A 27,583-nucleotide genomic window follows, 5' to 3' on the forward strand; every position below is an offset into this window, starting at 1 on the left:
CCACACACTCCTGCCATGGCGTCCCCCTCATTCTCTGGGAGGAGCCCTCTTGGCCGAGACTCACTTATGCCCCTGCCTTGTTCTCTTTCTCTCACATGGCCCTTGTGTGGCCTGGCCACAGGAAGCATCACTTGCTCAGACAAGGGGGGAGTGCAGGACAATGCAACTACTATGTGGTTGCACATTTGTCTCTCTCACACTAACAACAGACACCCAGCCTCACCTGCTGTCTCAGGAAAAGGAGGCATCTTCCTTCCATCCTCCAGGTATTGCTTCTGGAAGCCTGGTGACAGCTCTTTCTGAAGCAAAACTCATCACGTCCTCCTCTGATTCTTTATGTCTTGGAAGCAGGACCAGAGTTGGGGTGGTGCAAGCTTTTCATTAATTTCCCTGGGCAATCTGCGTTGTCTGGCCACTTACTCTGGACTTTCCTGCCTACTGCATCTTGGCGCCTCTGCAAAAACGTCATCTTTTACTTCACGTCAGCTTATGAAAAACACTTCAAACTACATGAGATTATAAAGAGAATGTAATGAGATGGTTTTGTATTTATTATACCTCTTTGTATTATTGTAAGCCAGGTCAAATCAATCAATTTCAAATTAAATAGTCAATTGCATTTGCATTACTTAATTATGTCTTGGTTTACAATAGATGTTTTCTCTTTTTTTAAAAAAATGTAAACTTGCTTTTGGAATAATCCTTTTATAGCAAGGATTCGTCATGAAGACAAATGCAAAACAAAATCTGAAGTCCACTGTTTTCCGTCTTCCCAAGTGAGATCTTAAAACAAATATCTCCAAGAAAGGACTTGACAGCCTTGAGGACGTGGAGGGCCAGGAACCTTCTACCCTGACATCACTTCCCACACCCAACCATACCCAGCCAGATGCTGGAGTAGGGGAGCAAGAGGGAAAGCAGCTGCCTTAGCCATTTTGAGCAGCTAGAACAAAGCACCACAGCTTGGACATCCAAGACCAAGGCCAACAGATTTAGTGTCTGCTGCTCTCTGCTTTGTAGATAGCACCTTCCATGTGCGTTCTGACACAGTGGAAGCACAGACAGGCTCCATTAAGCTTCATTTAGAAAAAAGATTTATTTATTTGAAAGGCAGAGTTAGAGAGAGAGAGAGAGAGAGAGAGAGAGAGAGAGAGAGATTCCAACTTCTGTTCACTCTCCAAATGACCACAATGGCTGGGGCTGGGCCAGGCCAAAACCAGAAATCACGAGTTTCATCCAGGTCTCCCACCTGGGTGCAGGGGCCCAAGAACTTGTCATCTTTTGCTGTTTTCCTAGGAGCATTTGCAGGGAGCTGGATCAGAAGTGGAGCAGCTGAGATTTGAACCGGTGCCATATGGGATGCTGGCACCACTGCAAGCCCCATCTTTAAGAGCACTAATCCCATTCGCTCCCATTCACAAGTGCTCTGCTTTCATGACCTGATCCCCTCCCCCAGGCTCCACCCCCCCAACAGTATCACCTTGGGGGTTCAGATTCCAGCATAAGACATTTGAAGGGGACACAACGTTCAGGCCATAGCAACAGTCAGATTCAGCCACGAATGTAGGGAAATTGCATCAAGAAAATAAAGAAGCCACCATGGTTCAGGGGTTCAGACTGGAGAGGACAGGTCTGCGGTACATCTGCAGAAGTGCCAGGAGGACCTGAGACTCCCCTGTTCATGGCTCTTGCAAAGTATTCTCCTCCAACAGGTGGGCCTGGCTTTGGGTCAATCTTTGTCTCAGGTGCGCGGTCTTCCTGCCTTCTGCTGGCTCCCTCCTCCCTAGGCCTTACAGCCAGTAATGGGAAGATAAAGGCACCTGGGCTTGGAGCCAGCATTCCATGTGTCTGTGGGTTCCTATTTTTACTCATTTTGGTGGTGATTAAAATATTCTTTCTACTAAACAGCCACGACCTGAAAAATAAGAATAAGGTTTGAGGGGTGGGGTTTGCTGGGCTGGGGACTATATAGTCATTCTTTGTGGACTGTGAAGAACCACATATAATAAGCGTAAGCTGGGGTGGAAAAGACAGCCATTTCATAAAATAAATGACTTTATCCACTTGTGCTTTATCAGGCAGTTCAGGCTTTATCGCAGGGAAGACAACTCCTTTGTTTGGAAAAGCCAATTAATAGGCCTCTGGGTTAGGCTCCAACACCTGGTCTACAGCAGAGGGCCGAGACAAAAGAGAATTAAATTCCTCTGCATCACAGAGATCCAAGACCCAAGTCCAGACTGGAGTTCTGAGTCTGCACCCTTTGATGAACCTGCGTAGGCTGTTGGAACACAGCCTTGGTTCTTGAGCAGTCAATGCCCCTTATATGTCTCCAGGTCCCCTTCTTCCCAAAACTCTTCCTTTCCTACCAACCACCCCATCCTCTCTGTCTTGCAGCCTTCTCCCCCTCCCTCCTCGTTCCCACTGCCCTACAGGACCACCTCCTAAAAGGTTAGGCGAGCTGGCAGAGACCTGTGGAGGGCTCCATCTGTTCCCTGCCCTGTCTGTGGCTCTGAGCATTTTCTTACAGTGAGGAGAGGAGAGAGGAGAAGCTGGGGAGTGATACTCGGTTGCTTTCCCTAACACGCATGTGATGGAAAAGAAGGCGGCTCCTCACCCAACAGCAACCGTTGTTCTCCTCCTGCAAGGTACAGGAAGATGCGTGGAAAGGAAAGGAGTTTGCTTACCCCAGATGCTTAGGGAGGAAGATGATGGCTGTGAATGCAGGAGATAGACAAAGAGGCTCAGCCAAACAGCTTCAGGCAAGACCCAAAGACAGGGCCACCAGGAGAGTCTTTGGACTTGGGAAAGAGTTGATGGCATTTTAGGAACAATGGTATCTGGCATTGAGTTTGAGAATGTTTCTCTCTAAAATGTTGTTCTCTTTGCATTGTATCTTTGATAAAAGCCTCTTAAGCCCTGTCCTGGCTGTGAGAGGTGCGTTTGAGGAATGAGGAAGAGGGGGTTGGGATGAAGAGGTGCTAAGTGGGGCAGAGGAAAGAAGAGGGAGACAGAGGGCCAGGGAGACTCTGCAATCCCAGGATGATCTGGACTTCCTAAGGAAGGACAGGGCGATGCTGGCAGGCGGGAGGGCTGGGGACACTTGGGTTCCACGATGCTTGATGGTGATGGCAACACACAAGCAGCTAAGGCACCCCAGGAGCACTGCAGCTCTCTCTGAGGTCCTGACTTAGCACTGCACGTGACAGGCCCCTTATGCTCACCTCACCCCATTCACTCCAGGGCTGTGCCTCATCTCCTCTGCTCCACTTGGCAACAGACAGCATTGACCTGCAAGGAAACTGGCTAAGGAGGCACTTCTGTTGCTCTCTCTGCCCTCCATCCCTCCCTATGCACCCCTTCCACTCTCCCTCTCTTTCCTCTACTTCTCTCCCTCTTGCTCTCTCTAACTTCCTCCCCTCCTGCTCTCCCTCTCCTCCTCCCTCCTCTCTCTCTCTCCTCTTCTCCTGCTGACCTGACACTCCCAAGGCAATCTTTCACTCACAAATACAGATTTTCTTTAAAGTTCCCCATTTTCCCTCTTGGTTTATAACTCAAGAAAATGACTTCTTTTTCTCCTTCCTGTCTCTCTCCTTCTTTTCTTCCCTGCCCTTCCCTGTCTGTCTTGCTCCCTTTTCTCATTCGGTGAAGGAAAACTGAAAACTAACTTTAATCATGGGGGATAAGTGTAAGTAGTGTGGAGCTCTAGATCTGGATCACGCCGAAGGCAAGGGATACGCTTTGGAGTGAGGGAGATGCATTGGAGGGCTGCAGCCATCAACCTCAACAGTCCTTGAGGGAATCAGCAGCCTTGTCAAGAGCACCACACAGTCAAAATTTACCTCCTGCTCCTGCTCCAATTCATCTCACTTTCTTCAAGAATGAACTTTCATTAAAAATAAGAGAGAGAGAGGAGGGAGGGAGGGGGGGAGGAAGGAAGGGAGGGAGAGAGAGAGAGAGAGAGAGAGAGGGAACTCATTGTATTGTTCTACTGTTTGGTTTAATTATGGGTATTACGCTGTTATTGTTTTCCACCAAGTTTTCTTGCAACTGTATAATGCTGGAACCACAATTCGGGCGACATGAGCGTTTCTGAGCTAGGCTAAAGGACTATTTATAGCAGCGTTTCTATGGGAAAGTTTATTCCAGGTCCCAAGTAACTCACTTACAAATGAACTTTTAGACTATAAGTCAGAACAAAGCTTCCACAGTGGAAAGGGATTGCTCACGGGTATATAAGATGGGTGTGCCACGGCTCTTTCTGATCATTCAATTGGCATACGTGGTTCTCTTAACACTCTGGTACCTGCTCTCAGCAAGTGCAAGGCCATGTATCGCACTCTCAGTCGCTCGCTGGTTACCATGCAGAACCACTTGTAAAAAAGCCAGATGGGTGCCTATTATAAGTAAGGGGCTCCCACTCACGTGTGCCATCCTGGGAACTTGCTTCTGCCTGAAAACATGTGTGTTCTGTGGAAATAGTCATGCTTTTGGAAAGGGAATCCATGAAGGGTTCAGAAGCTAGCTTCTCTCCTGGCAACCTTGGGAGGAAGTGTTTTCTGGGAGCAAAGACACAAGTGCTCCTTCTGGCTGGCTTCCAAGGGGAAACTGGCACTAGTCAACTTGGCTTCTCAGAACACGTCTCAGTGGGTATCATGAATTTCCATGCCTGAAAGGAGCTTCTTGGGAAAGAAGACCATTTATTTTGGCTTCTGGTTTTGAGGGTTCACCGTTCAAGATGAGGAAGACCCATTTGGCGTCTGGAGAGGGTGGTGGATGTTGTGCAGAGAGAGCATTTAATGGTGCGCCAGGAAGCAGACAGAGAGGGCTGTGGGGCCCAACATGGCTTTTACAACCAAAACTCTTGTGAGGCTACCTTCAAGGGCATGCCTCAATGACGTAAAGACTTCCCAATGGGCCCACTTCCTGGGCGTCGTAACTGGCTAAAACTCCACCCTTAATCCATGAATCACTTACCTTGAATCCGTTAACTGCTAACATAGGACTCAGGGACCAAGCCTGCACCAAATGGACTTTTGAGGGACGCTTGGCATGCTCTTTGTCCGGACTTGCTGTAGTAGACACAATACTTGCATACACACATGCACAGACTAATTTTACAACCCTTTGTGAGGTGTTGGCTGTACTAAAGTTGACCAATAGAGGATATTTTCTTTTTTTTTTTAAAGATTTATTTTATTTATTTGAAAGATAGAGTTATAGAGAGAGGTAGAGCCAGAGAGAGAGAGAGAGGTCTTCTATTCTACTGGTTAACTCCCCAAATGACCACAACAGCCAGAGCTGAGCTGACCTGAAGCCAGTAGCCAAGAACTTCCTACTGGTCTCCCACATGGGTGCAGGGGCCCAAGAAACTGGGCCATCTTCCACTGCTTTCCCAGGCCATAGCAGAGAGCTGGATCGGAAGAGGAGCAGCTGGGATTGGGACTGGCACCCAAATAGGATGCCAGCGTTATAGGCTGGGGTTTTAACTTGCTGCGCCACAGTGCTGGCCCCGAGGATATTTTCTTAACCTAACCAGCGCTGGCTTCATGGACTGTGGACTTTTATCTTCCATGCATTTACCTCCAGTGAGGATCAGCTGGGAGAAAAAAAGTTGCCCTGGCCCTGCTGGCCTAGCCCCAAAGCTCCCAGAATGAGTTCCCTGTGGAGGGCCATTTAAACTCAGGAAGAAATGTGATCACCTCCTGCTCAGTGTGGTGTTTGGGGCGATTTGAATTGCAATGTGGTGTATCTAATCTGCAGGGTAAAGAAAACGGAACCAGAATCATTAAAGCTTGAAGTGTTGAAATTAGTGGCCTGGGCCTGGCTTTCCATGGTGATAAAAGATTCATCTGGTAGCCCCGGAATAAAAGAAGTGTTACTACAACTTGGCTGTGCAGGCTGCTTCTCTGTGTGGGCACTGCAGGGCTTGTATGTGTGTGTGTGCGTGTGTGTGTGTGTATACACAAATGTATATTTATACACATAGTGTGTGTGTATATATATATATATATATAAAATACATAAATATTTTTTCCTTATGGTCACTGCTTTTTCTGTTTTGGATACATGATTTGTTGGGAAACCTTTGTATTTGGAGAGAATCCAATTTGCTTTTTTCTGAGAGCGGGAATATTTGCAGATCCCTCTACATTCTGTCCCAACCCCCCCTAAAAGATAAGGGCCGACTTGCCTCTGGGTATTGCAAGAGGGTTATGTCCACACAGCAGCAGCAGCTCCTGATATACGGGCACATTTGAAGCTGCTGGAGGCACCACCCTTAATAGCACTCTTCTTTACAAAGTGCTTGCTGTTAAATATTTATGAGGCCTGGCAAGACAGGCCCCTGTCACGGCCAGGGCAGATATCCACGCCACACTCTCTTGCAGCATCGGGGCTGCAGAAGTGGCTGCGGTATTCCCACCTGGCTTCTCGGTGATGCTGGGGCCATCCCACCCCCCACCCCCGGGGGGGGGGCGGGGAGGCTGCAGCAGAGATGTGGGCTACGGAGCCAGCGCCGGAGGGGTGGGGGAGGAAGAGTGCGATTTGTTCCCAAGGCAGGCTCCCACCATCACAATCTCTTAAATATTAATAGGATCCAAAAATACGTTCATGAAAAATGAACAAAACTAAAATAAAAGGAAGAGCAATAGGCTGAGGAATGGTTCGCAGTAAAGATGACAAATGAAAGGTTAGGTTGGCTTTCCCTCGACCCCCCTCAGCGCAGGTCGGGTGGATCAGCAACAGTGTTTCCTAAGAGACGCGGAACATTACACTTGAAGGCGTTGCACTCACTGCTTGTCCCGGGGGTCTGGCTACTGGAAGCTTGCAGTGGTGTGGGTCTGTGCTGGGGTCTGAGGGTTTGCGCTCCCCACAGGCTCCCAGGTGGAGCACCTGTGAGAGGGCTGGTCCTCCAGGAGAAGTCAGGGCTGCTGGGATGAGGGGCACACTGCGCATCGCTGGTGTCTCACAAGCCGAGCTGTGCTGAGCCTGGGAAGTGGAGCGGGTGGGCCTGCTGGGCTGACGGTTTCATGCATTCCATTTCATACATGTTAGTAGCCCCTGGAAACCAGATGTTGCCTGCTGCAGAGTTAAGGAAGAGATGCTGCCAGTGGGCTGCAAGCCAGTTCTCACCGCTGCAAGGGGTGAGTGCAATCTCTCCCAGGTGTAAGGTCCCTGGGAAGCCAGAGTGCCCACCAGGCTACAGGAGTCCTCCTCTCCCCCTTGCTCTTTCGGGCCGAGACCCTAACTGAGCGACTGCCTTGCCTTCTAGTTTGGCCATCGGTTTCCCACTGGTGGGGCCTGCTCCAAAATGTCACCTTTTAATCCTGGGCTCTGACAGTCTCCGTAAGCCCAGATGCCCCTGGGGGGTGGAGGTGGTGGTGTCCTGCTGCAGGCCCCTGACTTTCCCACAATAACAGCTATGTTGTCCTGAGCAACTCTGTCCACAGGCCTCCTACCCCAGAGGGTGCATGGGTCCAGGCCTGAAATTGCGCTTCAGCTCATTGGTAATTGGGTTTCTTGCCAAAGGGTGACTTCAACCCCCTTTCTCCCTCTCATCCTTTTGCTTTCGGCATATGAGGGCTCTGCAAGAAGTCCCTTGTCAGACGCCAGCCCCTCGGTCTTGGAGTTCCCAGCCTCTGGAGCTGCAAAGACACAAATTTTGCTTTAGTGAAAGTTACTGAGCCTTGGGTATTCTGTTGCAGCATCAATAAGTGGACTAAGACAGAAGATTGGTACCAAGAAATAGGGCTGTTTCCCAAACAGGAAGCTGAAGATGTGTTAGCAACTTTAGAACCAGGTCAAGGTTGGCAAATTTGGATGTGCAGCCTAGAAAAATCCAGATTGCTGTGAAGGCAACGCTGAGAGCAAGCAGGAGGAGGGCTCAGGAGGTGAGAATAAATGTGGGGCAAGTCTATAACTTCCTAGATTGTTATCTAGCGGGCATTATACAGTGTTGATAGAAATAGACATAGTAAAGGGACAGTAGGATGTGGTCACATATGGAAATGAGGAACAAGGTATTAGACACTGCAGGAAAGATCATCCTTATTATGAAGTGACAAACAACTTGGCTGGGGCCCCTGATGTAGCATGATGGATTGGGCTGCCACAGCAACACTGGCATTCCATATGGGCGCCAGTTCAAGTCCCAGCTATTCCTCTTCCCATCCAGCTCCCTGCTAATGCACCTGGGAAAGCAGCAGAGGATAGCCTAAGTGCTTGGGCTCCTGCGCCCATATAAGATATCAGGCTCCTGGCTTCAGATCAGCCCAGCTGCAGTCATTGAGGCCATCTGGGGAGTGGACCTGTGGATTAAAGATATCTCTCTCTCTGTCTATCTCTTCTTCTTTTTGTAATTCTGCCTTTCAAATAAAAAAAAAAAAAAAAGAAAACTTGGCTGAACTGGATCTGTGTCAAAAGATTTATTTACTGGGGCCAGCACTGTGGCGTAGCAGGTAAAGCCGCCATCTGCAGTTCCTGCATCCTATATGGTTGCTGGTTCGAGTCCTGGCTGCTTCACTTCCAATCCAGCTCTCTGCTATGGCCTGGGAAAGCAGTAGAAGATGGCCCAAGTTCTCAGGCTCCTGCACTTGTGTGGGAGACTATGAAGAAGCTCCTGTATCCTGGCTTCGGATCAGCTCAGCTCCAGCCATTGTGGCCACTTGGGGAGTAGACCAGTGAATGGAAGACCTCTCTCTCTCTCTCTGCCTCTCTCTAACTCTGCCTTTCAAATAAATAAATAAATAAATCTTTCAAAAAAGAGATTTATTGAAAAGGCAGCTATATATGTGTATATATATAGATATAGATATATATGTAGAGAGAGAGAGAGAGAAATATTCCATCTGTTGGCCCTGCGAATTCCCTGGGGCCTGGACCAGATTGAAGTCAGGAATCTAAAACTCCATTTGGGTCTCCCATGTGGATGGTGAGGACCCCAGTACTTGGGCCATCTTCCACTGCATTCCAAGGCATTTTAGCAGGGAGCTGGATAGGAAAATGAGCAGATAGGACTCGGATGGGTTCTCTAATCCAGAAAGCCAGCATGGCAAGGCATGGATTAATTTGCTGTGCTACATGCCTGCCCCAAGAAGGCAGAATCAAAGAACAAGAACTAGGGTATGTAATGAAAGAAATATGCAAACAGCCATGAATTCATGGTGCTGAGTGGCTTCTTTTAAGCGCATATAGTAAAATATGAAAATAAAGAAATCATTTTAGATTAAGATTTATGAATAAAAGGGAAACAGAACTTAGTATTTTGAAGAATTTAAAGAATATTTTTAGGAGTAAAAGCCAAGGACCGTTTGACAAGGAGATAAAGCCAGAGGCTGCTCACAGGGATCATGGGAGGATGACTCTGAAGACACTTTAGAGATTACTGTGCACCAGTGCTCCCTACCCTCCCTCCAACCAATGTACCAGGTCTTGAGGAAAAGAAAGATGTCAAAGAAGAGGCCTAGAGCACGCATGTCTCTGCTCCTAGACTCCCATAGCAGTGCTCCTAGGCCACCAAGCCATGAGTCAGGGACGTGTGGGCTCAATCCACCACTTCAGAAGGTACAAGCCATAAACCATGGCCATGTCCACTTGGTGCTAACTCTGCAAGGGCAGAGTGTAAGAGCTGTGGAGGCATGCCAACTTCCACGTAAATTTCAATGTATATCACTGGCCAGGCACAGATTTGTCACACAGCCACTGTAAAGAACCCTGACCAGGGCAAAGCTCAGTGGAGACCACAGACAGTAGAAGTACCAACCTGGAGCAGAGGCCTGGGAGAGCCACAGGTGGGAGACTCCCAACTGGTGAGGGCCACTGTGTGGCGGCTGCAGCCCAGGAAACCACGGGGATGGGGCTGCTGGAGGCTTCAGACCTGGTGCTGTTTGCTCTGTTTTGCTTTAGAATTCACTGGGACCAGCTACTCTGGTCTTCCAGCTGTCTCTCCCTTTGGAATGGGATTGTCTATCTTACAGCCATATTTTGGAAGCATAGAACTTGGGTGATTCTCCAGGGTCCCTGCTGGCCAGGAATTTGCCTCAGGATGAATCCCGCCTTGAGCTGCACCCATATCTGATGTACTTGAGATTCTGGACTCTGGGCTTCTGCCGTGCTGTTTTTGATTTCAGAGCTATTGGAGTGGAATGAGTGCACTCAGTATGTGAGCAGGAGGTGAGTTTGGGGGCTCTAGGAGCGCAATGCTATGGTCTGAGCGTGAAAGGTTATTGCTGCCGTGACAGTGTTAGGAAGTGGGACATTTGAGAGGTGGTTTGGCTCTCAGATTGCTACCCTCATGAATGGAATAGCATTGTCATTGAGAGAGTGGTTTTATTTATTTTTATTTATATAAAGTGAACACATTTCATGTATTTCACTTAGGAGCATAGTGATACTTCCTGAACTACCCTCCCTCAAACAATGTTCCCACTCTCCCTCCTCCTCCCTTATTCTTTCCTTTAATTTTTACAATGACATATTTCCAGTTTATTTTGTAATCATAAGATTAACTAAGTAAAGAATTCAACAAACAGAAAGAAGGAAAAACACTATTCCTCAAAAGTAGAAACAAGGGCTGTAAGCAATAATCAATTCTCAAAATGAGAATTTTGCTCATACACATTACATTATGTGGCACTCTATCAGTTGCTACAGGTCAGGGAAAACATCTGGTATTTGTCTTTTGGAGACTGGTGTATTTCACTAAGTATGATGCTTTCAAGTTGCATCCATTTTGTTGCAAAAGCCAGGATTTCATTCTTTTTTATGGCTGAGTAGTATCCCATAGTGTATATATACCACATTTTCTTTATTCAGTCATTTGTTGATGGGCATTTGGGTTGATTCCATATCTCAGTTGATTACAAATTGAGCAGCAATAAACTTGGGGCTAAAGATGCGTTCATGTGCTGATTTCATTATTTTCAGAGCTGCAGACTCCCAGCCAGGGTTGTGGTGCGGTGGTGTAAGCTGCTGCTGGCAAGGCTGACATCCCATCCCAGAATGGTGGCAACAGTTTGTGTCCCTACTTTCTGCTGATTCACCTGGGAAGGTGGCAGAAGATGGTCCAAATACTTGGCCCCAGGCCACCCATGTGGGAGGCAGGATAGAGTTCCTGGCTCTTGGTTTAAACATGGCCCAGCCCTGGTTTTTTCAGTCATTTAGGGAGTGAACCAGAGATGAAAGATCATCTTTGTTTCTCCCTCTTTCTCCTTCTGTAGCTCTGCCTTTCAAATTAATTAGTTCATTTTGAAAATAGTAAACAAAAGTGCAAACTACCCTTTTGCTCTTTCTCTGCCTCTTCTTCTCTCTCCATCTACCATGAAAAGGTCCTTCCGAGGTGTCAATCTCTCTGTTCTGGACTTCTTGGCCTCCAGAATGGGGAAGAAATACATTTCTCTTCATTATAAATTACCCAGCCTCCCGTATCCTGTTAAGGCAGCACGATATGGACTAAGACAAGGGCGATAATCATATTAATATGATGTCATGCCTTATTTCTTCAGCTGGGCCCACTGGCTGCGCCCCCACTTATGGGAACAATCTCTAGGAGTAGCAGTCGAATTTATCTTACTCAGTGAAGTACAAGTGGGAAAACATGTATGTAATGCAAGAAAAATCATGGAAGATATGTGAAGCCCCACTAATCAATGGATAAACAGAAAGAAAACCACTGCTCAAGCAATGGAAGAGTCTGTTAGAGCAATGTCATTCTGTACTGGTGGCATAGTGAGTTGGTCTAATAATAATTCTGGAAAGCAATTTGGCAGTAGTCATTCATTCGGTAGACAAGAACTGAGAGCCTACCCAATCCCGGACATTTTGTTAGGTTTCAGGGATATGGAAGGGCGTAAAGCCAGACCTTTGTCCACAGAAGCCAACAAAATGGTAGGCCTATGCAAGACATGTTATCTCAAAAAACAGTCCTACCTCTCAGCTCAGCGGCCTTAAAAAAGTTATTATTAAAAATATTTTCTTATAGATGATGTGAAGTGCAGTACCATCTTTAGCAGTGAGCACCTAGTAACCTATCACCTACGTATCCAACAAGTCAAATGTTTAAAATTCTGTTGATTTATCAATGAAGTGATATTTTATATTGATTAGAAGTTCTACATGTGATGACTATGTAAAATAAGGTCAAATGAAAAGACTACGGTACAAAACAATTTAAGGGTGAAGGAGCCACACAACCCCTCTCACCGGGAGTTTTGAAAGCCATAAAGCACAGTTAGCTTCTCTTCCTCCTGCTACTGCAACTGACAGCACCTCTCATGCTTGGTGCACCCTCAGTGGGCGTTCTGGAGTGTAGAAATAGGAGCACAGCACCAGGCAACTGGAAGTGTGTATTTAGCAAGCATGAACAGGCCCTCTCTCTGTTGTTTTAGCCCTGAATTTTTTTTTTTTTTTTTTTTTTTTTTTTTTTTTGACAGGCAGAGTGGACAGTGAGAGAGAGAGACAGAGAGAAAGGTCTTCCTTTGCCGTTGGTTCACCCTCCAATGGCCGCCGCTGCAGCCGGCGCACCGCGCTGATCCTGGCAGGAGCCAGGAGACAGGTGCTTTTCCTGGTCTCCCATGGGGTGCAGGGCCCAAGCACCTGGGCCATCCTCCACTGCACTCCCTGGCCATAGCAGAGAGCTGGCCTGGAAGAGGGGCAACCGGGACAGAATCCGGCGCCCCAACCGGGACTAGAACCCGGTGTGCCGGCGCCGCAAGGTGGAGGATTAGCCTATTGAGCCACGGCGCCGGCTCAGCCCTGAATTTTTTTTAAAATCAGTATCATCATATCGGTGTATTGCTTATTAATTTTTCAATTTTATAGACAGCTGGTTTTTGCAATGATACTGATATGGTCTTGCAGAGCCGTGGAACAGGTCACAGGATGCTCTGAGCTTTGTGCCCTTGAAACTCCCCGTCCAGGAGCCCTTCTTGTTCTGTAAGCACTTAGGGGTTGAACACCACCTGGGAAGTTCCAACTCAGCAGTGGTAGAACTATTTCTGTCCCAGAGCTCCCTTGTACGCTTTAAGGCCTCAACTATTATTACATGTGGGTTGTTGCTATCGATATTTCCCATATTAGAAATAAAAACAAGAATATTAATTAATGTAAGAAAACAAACCCTTTACCTCTTTATTCAAAGGTATTCATAGTAATACCCACATTTTCTAAGACAAAACAAATGAGTAAGAAATGCCATTTCTTTGCCTTTTGTGGATCTCTTTAATGTCTGACTTAATAGAATTCAGCTAGATTCTCATAGCTGTTCTTGTGACCCTTGTGATAGAATCAGTTGGTTCTTTGACACCAGATCAAAACGTGATCAGTGGTAGTAGTTTGTTAAAGGTGAGTTGCAATATGGATTCTGACACACTGCCAAGGACCGCCCTGTACTCTTGTATATAAAAATATATTGGTCTGTGGCACAGTAGGTTAAGCCTCCTGCAGTGCCTGCATCCCATATGGGCACCTGTTTGAGTCCCGGCTGCTCCTCTTTGGATGCGGCTCTCTGCTATGGCCTGGGAAAGCAGTGAAGTTCTTGGGCCCCTGCACCTGTGTGGGAGACCTGGAAGAAGCTCCTGGCTCTTGGCTTCAAATTGGCACAGCTCCTGCCATTGTGGCCATTTGGGGAGTGAACCACTGGATGGAAGACCTTTCTCTGTGTCTTTCCCTCTCACTGCCTGTAACTCTACCTCTCAAATAAATAAATAAAATCTTTAAAATATATATATATATATATCTAAATGTATTCTCAATGAATCTTATACCCAAGCAGGATTTTGTAACATTGGACATTGATTTGCTGTATTGAATAATCTTCTAAAAACAGACATTTCATCACACAATATAAAAATACACTTATTAATATAATCACTGATCAGACCATAAAAGATTTTGAATATCAGGAAACTGTAGAGCTCACAGAAGCAGAGACACATTTTTAAATGCTGATGATTGCTCAGAAACTCAACTTTCTCCATTGGCAACCAATATTCTCAAGTCGTCTTCCTCTAAGTGACAGGCTCGTGTTGTTCATTTTCCAGAAAACGTCTGCCGAATGCCCAAGTCTGAATACCTGCAGTTTGTTTAGAATTTGTTCTTTCAAGCAAAAACTGTGTTTCAGAAAAAAGTGGCTCTTTAGCTCACAGCTCAATCATACACAAGCCCTTTCCTGCAGTGACCATCAGAGGCAGTTGATAGCACCTTGTGTTATGTGCATGTTTGTCACAGAATATTACACGAGTCCGTATTTAATGGGTGAGCTGCAGTAAAATGAATAATTATGAATAATTGTTTATATTTTATCCACAAAGATTCTTTTTTAAATACTTAATTTTTTTTTTTTTTTTTGTTGATGTGAGGGGGTATACTCTCCTCTGTTGGCTCACTCCCCAAACATCTGTCAGAAAGCCTGGAGCCAGGAACTGGGCACTCACTGCAGGTCTCCCACATGGGTGGCAGGAACTTAATCCCTTAAGCCACCACCACTGCCTTCCAGGGTGTGCATTCGTAGGAGCCTGTAGTCAGGAACCAGAATTGATGGTCAAACCCAGGCACTCAGGGTGTGGGATACAAGTGTCTGAAGTGGAGTCTTAACCACTAGGCTAAGCAGCCATCCTCAGAGGACATTCGTAGGTGAGCTGGCTTTTCTTGCTTTTACTGTGAATATGTGGATCATGCAGGGTGACACAATGGGTGCCAGCACAATTGGGTGCCACTGCCTTGACTGGTACAAAGGAGCCTGCAACTTTACCCACTACAACTTTTGTATCATGAGTGTAAATGCCAGCCAAGTTAAAGAATTAAATATCACTCTTCATATAATTATGAAAATAATTTTGATCCCAAGGACTTCTGAATCGGTGTTGAGGATTTGTAGGGTCTACAATCACTCAGGGCTGTCCTTATCTATTGCCAGAGCCGTGTGCAGCCCCAGCACTGGTACAATTAGTCTTCTTTACCATGCTGAGGAACCTGGGTACATTGGTGGCCTGGGGGAAGGTACTTTATCTACTGGGCTCTGGTTGCCTCATCTGTGAAATAATAGCTCAATGAGCTATTTATTGGCTGATATTATATGTCCCACTGGACAAAGTCCTTAATCTCCCTATCTAGAGAGGATCAAAGCTATATACAGATATATGGGCATATAAATATTATTGTGATAAAAATAATATATGACCATTTGACCAGTAAATAAATGAAATCAATACAGATGGTTGCACAGGGTTGGAATTCCATTTGGTAAATAAAATTATCCGAGGGCTCTGGTAAGAACCAGAGAAGCAGATGTTACAGTAGGCATACAGTGGGCAGGGGTGTCTCTGTTCTGAGAAAGAAACCTTCAACCTGAGACCCCAGCAGATACCTGTCAGTCTCTGGCTTTCCATGATGTCAACAGGGCCCAGCGATGTTCATCAGAAAAAGGTTTACATTCTGTAGGGGGTGATGAATGAGTGCATGATTGAATGAATGATGATGACCAGTGATCAGTGTTAGTGAATGTGTTCAGCATATATCATTTTCTGGGATGTGTTCTAAGGACCTCACTTGTACCTCCTCCTCCTCACAATAACTCACTGAAGGGGAATTTCACATTTATTCTGACTCTGTAGAAGATAAAATCAGATCCCAGAGATCACATGAGTAGAGAGATTCCAAGCCAGAAGGTCTAGATCAGGAGGTATTACCCCTCCCTAAAGCATTTATGAACACTACCACACAGAAATATCCCCTGACAAATGGGCACCTATTATCGTTGCTACGGCTAAAATATCTTTTAAAATTACATGTGTCAAAGAAACACAGATTGATTTTAAACACTATTTCACAGATTATAGGATATGCCATCTATCGATTTGGGTAAAATCAGAAGGGTGATTCGATCAATAATTAGCATTTGAGCTATATTGAGGAGATGAGCAAAAGGGAACTAGGGAGCTGCGTTGCCTGGTTTTTGCTCATGTTTTGAACTGGAAAGGCAAGGGTGCAGTGTGTAAGGATTCATCCCTGGGCTGCTGCTCACAGGAACCCGGTGGCCCCAGAGCAAAGCCCCAGGGTCTCCCTGGCTGGGGGTGGGGGGTGGGGGGTGATCCTCTGGACAGCTCCTGGAGATCCATTTTCTCCAACTGCTGCTGAGCTCTGGGACATGTTTCTGCCCACTCCTTCCTAAAAACCCTTCCCTCCAACCTAGAAGAAGTGGCGCTCTTTACTCCTGTGCTCACCGATCTTGGCCCAAGGACAGGTGGGAAGCAAGGCTGCCCTTGCATTTCCTCTGAGAGGAGGCGCTGCTGTTCTAGTCCTGAGCACCAGGCATGGTCTGGGAACAGCAGGTTTTATTAATGGTGGCTTTTCGTCTTTGAGAAGAGGTCTATGGAGCAACACAGGTATGCTTAGTTTTTTTAAAAAATTATTATTTTATTTATTTGAAAGACAGAGTTACAGAAAGAGGTAGAGCCAGAGAGAGAGAGAGAGAGAGAGAGAGAGAGAGGTCTTTCATTCTGCTGATTTCACTCCTCAAATGACCACAACAGCCAGAGCTGAGTTTATCTGAAGCCCACAGCAGGAGCTTCCTATGGGTCTCCCATGCAGGTGCAGGGGCCCAAGCACTTGGGCCATCTTCTATTGCTTTCCAGGCTATAGCAGAGAGCTCCATCAGAAGAAAGAGGAGCAGCCGGGACTCGAACTGGAGTCCATATGGGATGCCGGCGCTGCAGGCTGGGGTTTTAACCTTGCACTGGCCCTGCTTAAGTCTTTAATTTAGCTTCCAAGAAACATTGTTACATTAAGCCCTACCTGGGATGCCTGTGTCCCATGCAGAGAGCCTGCTTCCAGTCCCAGCTCCTCTGGTTCTTGTCCAGCTTCTTGATAATGTCACCCGGGGAGACAGCAGGTGATGGCCCAAATAGTCGGGCAGCTGCCACCCACATGGGAGACCCAGATGGAGTTCCGGGTTCTTGGCTGTTACGAGTATTTGGGGCAGTGAACAACTGGATGATGGCAGTCTCTCTACACTGTCTCTCGACCTTTGAAATAAAATTGAAATGAATAAATGAAACTCTTTTAAAAAGAGAGGTGATGGATTTCATTCCTTCTCTTTTTCTTGAACTGCATGCGTTAGGTTGGTTCAGTGTTCTCAGGATAGAGTCCAAATCTGTTTTCTTAAAAAAAAAGAAAAAGAAAAGAAAACACAGAAAACAAGTTTCTGACTAAATCGAAGCAACCCATGAGTGGAACGAGAAGGCACGGTGAATAAATGATTTTCAGAATCTCAGAGGCTGTGGATGCCTGAGTGGACATACCAGAAGAGAAGTGAGGTTAGATTAAAGTCAGCAGGTTGGAGGTTTCTGAGCTGTAGACCTGAATCATTTTGACAAGAAACTTTACATTTTCCTCTTAGCGGAGCCAGTGAGAATTCCAAAACGGATCTGTCACACACGCATGTCTCTTCTTTAGGAAGCACATTGGTTCAGACAAAACCTGAATCTAGATATTGTAATCCTATTCTGCTTGGAGCGCCATCTTAGCAGTAAGGTAGGAGGTGAGGATCCACTTTTCACTCAACAAATCTGACACTGCACTTCCTATGTTCCGGATAGCATGCTGGTCAAATGCAGCATGTCCGTGCCAGGTGAACAAGGTAGATCCTGTCCTTGCCCAGGGAGAAGGTTGCTGCTGTGTGGACACTATGCACATCACTTGCTCCTGCTGACACATACGTAAAGCCTGTACTATTAAAATAGATACAAAAAAGATGTCATTAGAAGGAGCTAAATAAATGCCATAAAATGATTTTTATTGAAACCCATAGTTGGTAATAGTGGTAAATAATTACATCTATTAATATGGTAAATATTAATAATATGGTAAATATTAATATGGTAAATATGGATATCAAGAGTTATCTGTGCTGAAAGAAAATAAGCGAAGACTTCTCATAAGAGTGGAGTGGCTACATTTTTTTTTGTATAAATTCTTCCTTCTTTCCTGTACCCTGAAAGATACAGTTTTCATGGTACCTATGGCCTTTCATGCCAGGCTTCCTCGATGCCCTGTCCTTAGAAGAGGGTGAACAGACACAAAAACAAAAAAAAAAATCCATTGTGTTGTGGCTGCTGCTGTGGCATAACGGGTAAAGCTGCTGCCTGCAGTGCTAGCATCCCATATGGGTGCCAGTTCGAGACCTGGTTGCTCCACTTCTGAGCCAGCTCTCAGCTATGGCCTGGGAAAGCAATGTAAGATGGCCCAAGTCCTTGGACACCTGCACCCATGTAGGGGACCCAAAAGAGGGATAAGGGACCAGGTAAGAACTCATTTACTGGTCCTGGAGGATACTGACCATGCTGGCTCCTTCCTGTCTTGTTCTGAATCCAACTGGGCTTGTTATGGGTCACAGTTGTGTGTGTGTGGCCAGATGAGAGTGCTCAGGTGACACGGTCACAGTAGAACCTATAATCACTTAATTTATAGGTGAACTGTGGTAAAAAGTTGGCAAACTGAACAATGAATGGACAGGATTTCTAAATAGCCAGCATATAAAAGAGAAGATATACCTCTCTCTCCATCTCTCTCTCTCTCTCTCTCTCTTTCCATTTCTCTCTCTCTCTCACATACTCACACATTCAATCACTGATGTGATTTCTATTTATAGCAGGTAAATAAATCACATCAGTGACTGGGCTGAATAGATGCATTTTGCGGGTGAGCTGAAATTTTTAGGAAGTGCAAAGTTGCTTCGGATCATCTCTGCCAAGAGGATGCCTAGCACGTGGGTGCCACTCATGTACCCAGATCAATATAAATATGGATACCGCTGTATGACTTAGGCAGAAGCGTGGGACAATTTGACAGCCCCTTGCTGAGACCCAGCGGCTGCCATCCCGAGGAAGAGCCTGAATAGCCGAATGCGGTCCTGATGGACTACAAGAAAGGAAACGGCAGCCCAGCTACTGCCAATGCTTTGGAGATGTTGGCTTGACAGACTGAAGCCTGTTTGTCATGTGGGCTGTCACCTATCAGAGTTTTAAATAGGAGCCTTCTATAGGGTGTTACGTAACCTGCTGGCTGACAACAGCCCCAGTGGAATGGAACCGGGGCAGCACAGATGAGATGCGGCTGCGCGGTGGAGGACAAGGCCCTGCTACTCGCCTTAATGGATTCCGCGCCTCCTGCATGGCCATGGTTGAACACACAGCCAGGCAATGGAGACGCCTGCTTTGAAAGGGCTGTGTCAATCAAGTGAACAAAATGAATCGTGGCACATTGGGAGCTGAGCCAGAGAGAGAAGCAGATTCTCCGTGGGGGCTGGGCCCTTGGGTTAGAGCCCCTGGGAGACGCAAGGAGCCCACACCAATTCCGCTACCATCTGCCTGGCTGACACTTGCTCCTTCCTCGCCCCTTGCCGATCGAAGGCTGACAATTGAACTCAGTACTCCCTTTTGGGGAGGGATACAGTTTCAGTTCTACCAGACTGGGTGAGGGGGCCTTCAAAAAGTCAGTGAGAGAAATGGAATCACAGCTTATCTGGCGCAAAACATGTTTGAAGTTCATGCTCACTTCTTGTTTTTCATCAAATGTATTTTCCATGCACTTTTTGAAGATTCTTCATAGGAGATGAGATGTTGACGTGTTTGAAATCATGTAATAATGTGGGCTTTATAAATTTTCCCTGAACATACACACACTCATTCAAACAGCCTTTTATTGACACTTAAGTCAGCTGCAAGCTACTGAGAGAAAAATCAACACATACGGACCTTGTCACAGGTGTAATTCCCAGGATTTACTAGTAACTTAAGTTTGGTGCTGGCTTTTATTTTAGAGGCTTTGTGTGAGCTGCTTATTTTGTTAATTTTTAAATTTTTAAAGTTTTATTTATTTGAAAGAGAGTTACAGAGAGTTACATTTGCTGGTTCACTCCCCAGATGACCAGAAAGGTCAGGTTGAACCAAGAGCCAGGAGCTTCTTCCAGGTCTCTCACATGCATGCAGGGGCCCAAGCACTTGGGCCATCTGCTGTTGCTTTTCAAGGTGCATTAGCAGAGAGCTGGATCAAACGTAGAGAAGCCAGGGCTCTAATTGGTGCCTCTAAGGGATGCTGGCATTGCAGGCCATGGCTTAACCCTACGCCACAATGCTGGCCCTGGAGCTGGGTATTTTAAAGGACGCTGATGTAGGAGTGGATAATTCTATTGTGCTGGGATAAATCACCTTCTACTCCCTAATTCATGTTTTCTATAACGTTGGAAGTTTTTACATTGAGTTTTCCTTCCCTTGTGTGAATTACCTACATACTGTCGAATCATTGAAAGGGCACGGAGCTGAAACTTAGTCTCTGGATATACGTTTTCACATAATCAAATTGTATTTAACTAAAAATATGGGTCCTGTCTACAGGATGGGGACTATACTCGAGTTAAAATGTACAGTGAGTGACAATGGTCATCTGAGGAGGTTCAGACATTGTCCAGATAACTTGGTCAAGATTATTCCTGCTTGGGCACCAGAACCAAGTAACCTATCAATAAATTGATTATATAATGGGTAATTCAGAGATTAAATAATTAACTAGGGAAGACTTGTATAGACTAGGAATGATATTATACATTTCATTTTAAACATATGAGGGACTTCAAAAAGTTAACGGAAAAGTGAAATTAAAAGATAAATGTGTTTTCTTTCTTTCTTTTTTTTTTTTTTTTTTGTAAAGATTTATTTACTTGAAAGTCAGAGTTTCACAGAGAGGGAGAGGTAGAGATAGAGAGAGAGAAGTCTTCTTTAGTTCAAATGGCCACAATGGCCTGGACTTGGCCAGGCTGAAGGTAGGAGTCAAGAGCTTCGATCCGATCTCCCACGTGGGCTCAGGGGCTCAAGCACCTGGGCCATCTTCTGTTGCTTTTCCAGGCACATCAGCAAGGAGCTGGATCAGAAGTGGAGCAGCCAGGAGTTGAATGGGAGCCCATATGCGATGTTAGTGCTGCAGGCAGAGGCTTGACCTTGTACACCACAGCCCCAGCCCTGGATAACACGCATTTTTCCATGAACTTTTTGAAGACCCTTCTTATATAAATAATTAAAGTATTTATGACACAGGTGAGATGGAAAGGGATTAGCTAATTCTTGTAGCTCTTGATAACCACAGGCAAAATCACAGAGTTGTCATCTTTCACACAGGTCTCTCTCTGGCCCCATATTTGCCCGGTGTGAGATGGTCACACCTTAGGTGACAATAATGTCTCTAGAGAGTGTTAGCAACCAGAGTTCCACAGCATCCTTCTGTCATTAGTTAGGACTCACATTGTTTCAGGCATTGTCCTTTAGTTGCTATGGTGATGCTATTGATACTTATTTATCATCTTTGTCTTTCAGCTATTGTCATATTTTTACACTGGCCATGGGCATGTCCTATGTGGAGCAGCTGGGACATGAACCGGCCCCCTTTTCAGGTTGCTGGTGACACAGGTGGTGGGTTAACCCATTCTGCTGGCCCCTTTGCCTTAACTTTTATACTCAGCCTGAAATATATATTCTTTCCGGGTCTTGAGTCTGCTTGTTTTTTTTTTTTCTTTAAAGATTCATTTATTTATTTGAAAGGCAGAGTTATAGAGAGGCAGATGCAGAAAGGGAGAGAGAGAGAGAGAGAGAGAGAGAGGTGTCTTCCATCCGCTGCTTCACTCCCCAGATGGCTACAATGGCTGGAGCTACACTGATCTGAAGCCTGGAGCCAGGAGCTTCTTCTGGGTCTCCTGTGTAGGTGCAGGGGCTCAAGGACTCAGGCCATTTTCTACTGCTTTCCCAGGCCATAGCAGGGAGCTGGATCAGAAGTACAGCAGCTGGAATTTGTACCAGTGTCCACATGGGATACCAGTACTGCAGGTGGCCGCTTTACCCACTGCACCACAGCGCTGGCCCAGCGTCTGCTGGCTTTCAAACCAGGAATTACACCATTGGCTCTCCCGTCTCCAACATGCTGAGATCCTGAGCTTTCGCAGCGTCCATCAGCACATGAGCCAATTCCTTAGTTTCAATGTCTCTCTCAGGGTGGGCATTTAGTAGAGCAGTTAAACCACTGCTTGGGACACCCACGTCCCACATCAGGGTGTCTGTCATAGAGTCCTGGCCCCACTCTCCATTGCAGCTTCCTGCTAATGGACACCTGGTGGGACAGCAGGTGATGGCTCAGAATCTTGGGTCCTGCCACCCACATGGGAGAACTGGGTTGAGTTCCTGGCTACTGGTTTCAGCCTGGCCTATGTTGGAGGCATTTAAGGAGTAAACCAGCAGATGTAACATCTCTCTGTGTCTGTCCATCTGTCTGTCCATCATTCTGCCTTCAAATAAATAAACTTTAAAAATTAAAAATAGGGCTGGTGCTGTGTAGCAGATAAAGCCGCCACCTGCAGTGCTGGCATCCCGTATGGGTGTCGGTTCGTGTCCAGGCTGCTCCACTTCTGATCCAGCTCTATGCTATGGCCTGGGAAAGCAATAGAAGATGGCCCAAGTCTTGGCCCCTGCACCCGCATGGGAGACCAGGAAGAAGCTCCTGGCTCTTGGGTTTGGATCAGCTCAGCTCCGGCCGTTGCGGCCAGTTGGGAAATGAACCAGCAGATGGAAGATCTCTCTCTCCTGCATCTCCTCCTTGCTCTGTGTAATTCTTTCAAATAAAGAAATAAATCTAAAAAACAGGAAAGTAGGGGGAAATTTTATTTAAAAAATTAAAAATAAAACGACATCTCTCTCCCTTTCTTCTTTTTCTCTTTGTGATTTCAGGTCCACAAGCACACACACACACACACACACACACTGTGGGTTCTGCTTCTTTGGAGAACTCTGACTTATATACATTTCTTTGGAAACTATTCATCCCAGGAGAAAACAACATTTTCCTCATTTTTTCCTTTACTCTTTGAAAAATGTCCCCATTCTCTTGTAGCTGCAGAATAAAGCATAAATGATCGTGCTTAATATACATCATCCAAATCGTACGCTCCAATCATTATTATTCTAGAAGGGGTTGCCAACTGCCATTCTAAAATTCTTTAATCCTTTTCTGACCCAAGATAAGTGAATTTTACTAAAATATGGCGTGTGAAGACGTTAGCCTGGAAATCGGTTTGAGGGATTGTGGAAAAAACATGACTGTTTTGAGGACAGTTTTGGAAGAAGACAGGGCAGACAGGTGCACGGGGTGTGGAGAGAAGAGCACAGCCGAGGGGTGATATCCTCTGACCCCTTCTGCGCTGTGTCCTGGGGGAAATGAGAACCACCGGAGGTGATTCTGCAGTGAAAACTTCCCGATGTCAGAAACACAAACCTAATTTAACCTGAGAGTAAGGGGTGGTCTTGCGCCCCAGGCAGGATAAGCCCTGTTTCTCAGGAGCCCAGAGCACTCAGAGAAATAGCTCCGGGCTGTTTGGGGCTGAGGTGAGAGAGGATTAGATGGAAAACTCCAAGCTGAGGGAAGACAGAGGAAGAAAACTGTGCCAAACCGACCTGGATGAGAGGGGACTGCTACAGCCTGATTTGTTTACAGTTCTACAGAAAGATTTCCTGCCACCACAAAGCACCTGTTTATGTCTCTGTTTACTGATTGCATTGTGCTGAAGGCAACATACTCCAGAGGCAGGCGGGGAACAGCCATGGGTCACCCCAGGAGGAAGAAACACAGGCTTGGAGGAAAGGCTGGCCGTGGGCATGATGTGAACTCGTGGTGAGAGCTGGGCCCCTGTTGGCTACTGTGGGATCTGCAGAAGGGTGCATATTCCTCCAGGGACTGCAAACAGCGGGGGCATCTGGGGGACATTGCAGGGATTCTGGTCACAGGGAGACTGTAAGGAGAGCAGACATTTGAGAGCTGAACACCCTATGCTGGACTTTTCTTGCTATTTGCCACTTGCATATGTTAGTTTCTCAGCTTTTTTTCTTCAGTTTAGTCTCAAGTTTGTGTTCACCGTGGGAAGCCTGAGGTCTTGTGCTTTGGTGGGGGCCAGACTAGGAGCTGTCTGCAGCCGGAGCTCGGTTTCAAGGTAACTTGGGGTTTCATCTCCAGCAGCACCTCTGAGTCCGCTTCATGGAGGGAACGACCGCGTGGGTGGTCAAGAGCTTGGCTGCTGCCCTGGTGGGCAGTGGCGGTAGCGACAGATGTTGTGGCCAGGGGCAGGTAGAGCTCACAGAGCCAGGGTCAGGTGACTGTGATGGTGACAGGTGCCCTTGGGCTGGTTTTCTCTGTCACACCTGTGTCCCAGCAAAGGGCTTGCAGAGGGGGCTCTCTTTTTGCAGCTTGGTGTGGAAATGTAAAAAAAGAGAAAGGTGTCCCGAAGGTGCAACTAGTAGGAGAAAACATAATCCAGGCTTCCCAGAGCTCTTCTGTAGGCAGGGAGAATTTTCCAGCGGGGACAGGGCTGTCACTTCAGGCTTGCTTGTTTCCCCAGTCATGGAATAACAGTGGACTTGGGGGAAAAGAAGACTTCTGGGATCTTTTACAAATCAGTGTTGTCTCCCAACCTGTGTTTTCTGGAAAAGTTCTATCTTATAACATCTCAAGAAGCGTTACGTAGGGGGCCAGTGCTATCGCATGCTAGGCTAAGCCTCAGCCTTCAGCACCGGTATCCAGTATGGGTGCCAGGGGCACTGGTTCATGTCCCGGCTGCTCCACTTCTGATCCAGTTCTCTGCTGATGGCCCGAGAAAGGAGTAGAAGATGGCCCAAGTGCTTTGGCCTCTGCACCCACATGGGTGACCTGGAAGAAGCTCCTGGCTCCTGGCCTCAAATTGGTTCAGCTCTGGCCATTGGTGCCATTTAGGGAGTGAACCAGCAGATGGAAGATCTTTCTCTCTGTCTCTCCCTCTTTCTGTCTGTAACTTTGCCTCTCAAGTCATTCATTAAAAATATGTTTTTTTTTTTAAAGAAGTGTTATGTTGAGAAACAAAGAATGGGTATGTATATTGGAGGGGAGAATGTTTAAGTGTGAAAAAATGAGTTCAATAGGTTGTTTACTGCAAGATAATTTAGAACCTTAATAATCTAGTATAGAATGTAGTGGTTTTAAAATATGTTTGGCCAGAATTGCCCCTGAGAAAGATACACAGGGAAATGGAATTTAACGATAGTTTTATTTTGGTGCAAAAATTTCAAAATTCAAGCATTCAAGGGATCTACAAAAAGTTCATGTAAAATGTATGTTATGGAAAAATTATGCATAAATTTCAAAAATGTATTACACCAAAGTAAACATATCTTTTAATTCCAGTTTCCATGAAAATTTTGAAATATCTTTATATAAATACCACTTAAGAGTTCAATGAAACAACTAAACTATACTACTGTGTGTAATGGTTTCTGGTATATTTTATTCTAAATTATTTAAAATATCTGTTGAAACACAATTAATTAATTTCATGGCCTATTAATTGTTCATGACCTGCAATTCGAAAAACCCTGGTATTGTACAAATTGCTACGAATAAGACACATTATTTAGTATTTCTCCAATTTAGTTGATCGTAAAATCCTTCCTGGTGAGGGGAGTATCCTGCAGGACTGGGGTTTTGTGAACGTGTTTTTGGAAATGTTGAGAGCAAGTCCAATTCTTTCTGACTACAGCACAGGATGTGAGGGCCAGCAACAGGACATGATTTGCCAGAGGCACCCTGAACTGGACCCTAAACCCAGGTCATCTGACCCTAGACTGATTTCTAAGCCATAATATATTACAAGCTGCCAAACATGGTGTGGCTTTGAATATTAAATGATGTAACCCAATGTCAAACCAATAGGCCAAGGCAGATGGCAATTGCCACATGTTAAGTCAATCAAAATACATATGCCAGTCAAAGGTAAGTTTTCAAGAGACAGAGAGATGAGATGATGGAGGAATTTTGGTGTTAAGAAAAATATGGTTGGTGCTGCAGCTCACTAGGCTAATCCACCGCCTGCGGTGCCAGCACCCCTGGTTCTAGTCCTGGTTGGGGTGCCAGTTCTGTCCCGGTTGCTCCTCTTCCAGGCCAGCTCTCTACTGTGGCCTGGGAGTGCAGTGGAGGATGGCCCAAGTCCTTGGGCCCTGCACCCCCATGGGAGACCAGGAGAATCACCTGGCTCCTGGCTTCGGATAGGATGTGGCCATTAGGGGAGTGAACCAAAGGAAGGAAGACCTTTCTCTCTCTCTCTCTCTCTCTCTCTCTGTCTAACTGCCTGTCAAAAGAAAAAAAAAGAAGAAGAAGGAAAAGAAAAAGATGGAGATGGTAGGGCTGAAAATAGAAACCATTACATTCTTGGGAGAAATTCCATTTTGCAAATAAGTCTTTGATAAGTGCTGTCTGCATAAGGATTCCTAGTGGATTAAGGCTGGGAAGCCTAGAAAGACCTCTAAGGTTATTGAGACAACTTAAAGGAATTGAAGAGAGACTTAGACAGTATGTGAAAATGAGAATTGTTCTAGTCAAGATTAACAATGACATCATTCCAAAAATATGGGATTCACTTGCTGTCTTCAGTTTATCATCTTTTAGCAATTAAAAATATGTTTGGAAGACAATTTCTTTATTCATTTATTTACATTTTATTTGGAAAGCAGAGGCAGAGACTGGCACAGATCTCTACTGTTCCATCTACTGATTTACTCTCCAAGTGTCCACAGCAGCCTGGGCCAGTCCAGGCTAAAGCCAGGAGATGGGAACTCAATCTGGGTTTCCCACATGGATTACAGGGATTCAGGACTTGGAAAATCACAGGCTGTGTTCCAGGCCACATATATGTAGGAATCTGGATCTGGAGTGGAGCACTTGCCACTCCGGTCTTCCAAATAAATAAAATAAATTTTTTTTTAAATAAAAACACATTTTCCTATCGACAAATGAACTAAGCATTTTTGTCTGATTATTAGATACTTAAATATCTCATCTTCTTAACAATAGTTTTCTTTTTAAAAAAACTTTTATTTGATAAATATAAATTTCAAAAGTACAACTTTTTTTAAAAACTTCAAATCATTTATTAAACCTCTACATTACAGTTCTTTATTTTTTAGTCCCTATTACTCGAGAAAACACAAGACCAAAAGTTACCCTAATTCAGCAATATTTGAAAGCAAATTTCATTGTATTAACAAATAGAGAGACATTGACATCAGTAAGACATATCTGCAAACGTATATTTGGCAAATGATTTATCTGACTTTGTGCATAAGGACATGCGGAGCCACGACTACTACTTACGGTTCTGCTACCTGCTCAGGTGTTTGCAGCACGGTAATCAGGTTCCATACTCTTGGATGATGGAAACTGGTCATTAATTTTAGTGATGAATGTCTATTATTGATATTAAACAAAGATGTTTTGAATACATTTCACTGACCTTTTATTATAAAGAATAGTAACCAATGCGATTATGCTTGTCTATTTTTTATAAATAGATTATGCTTGTCTATTTTCCTATAATTGTACTTACAATGGCAATATCCTGCAAAAGATCAGGTAACTTTGAAATATAAAATCAGGATGGGCCAACATCCTATTGAATGGGGAAAAGTTGGAAGCATTTCCACTGAGATCTGGTACCAGACAGGGATGCCCACTCTCACCACTGCTATTCAATATA

This window comes from Oryctolagus cuniculus, chromosome 1 (genome assembly GCF_051225735.1).
Source record: "Oryctolagus cuniculus isolate XC-2025 breed Fujian yellow rabbit chromosome 1, ASM5122573v1, whole genome shotgun sequence".
NCBI classification, from domain to species: Eukaryota; Metazoa; Chordata; class Mammalia; order Lagomorpha; family Leporidae; genus Oryctolagus; species Oryctolagus cuniculus.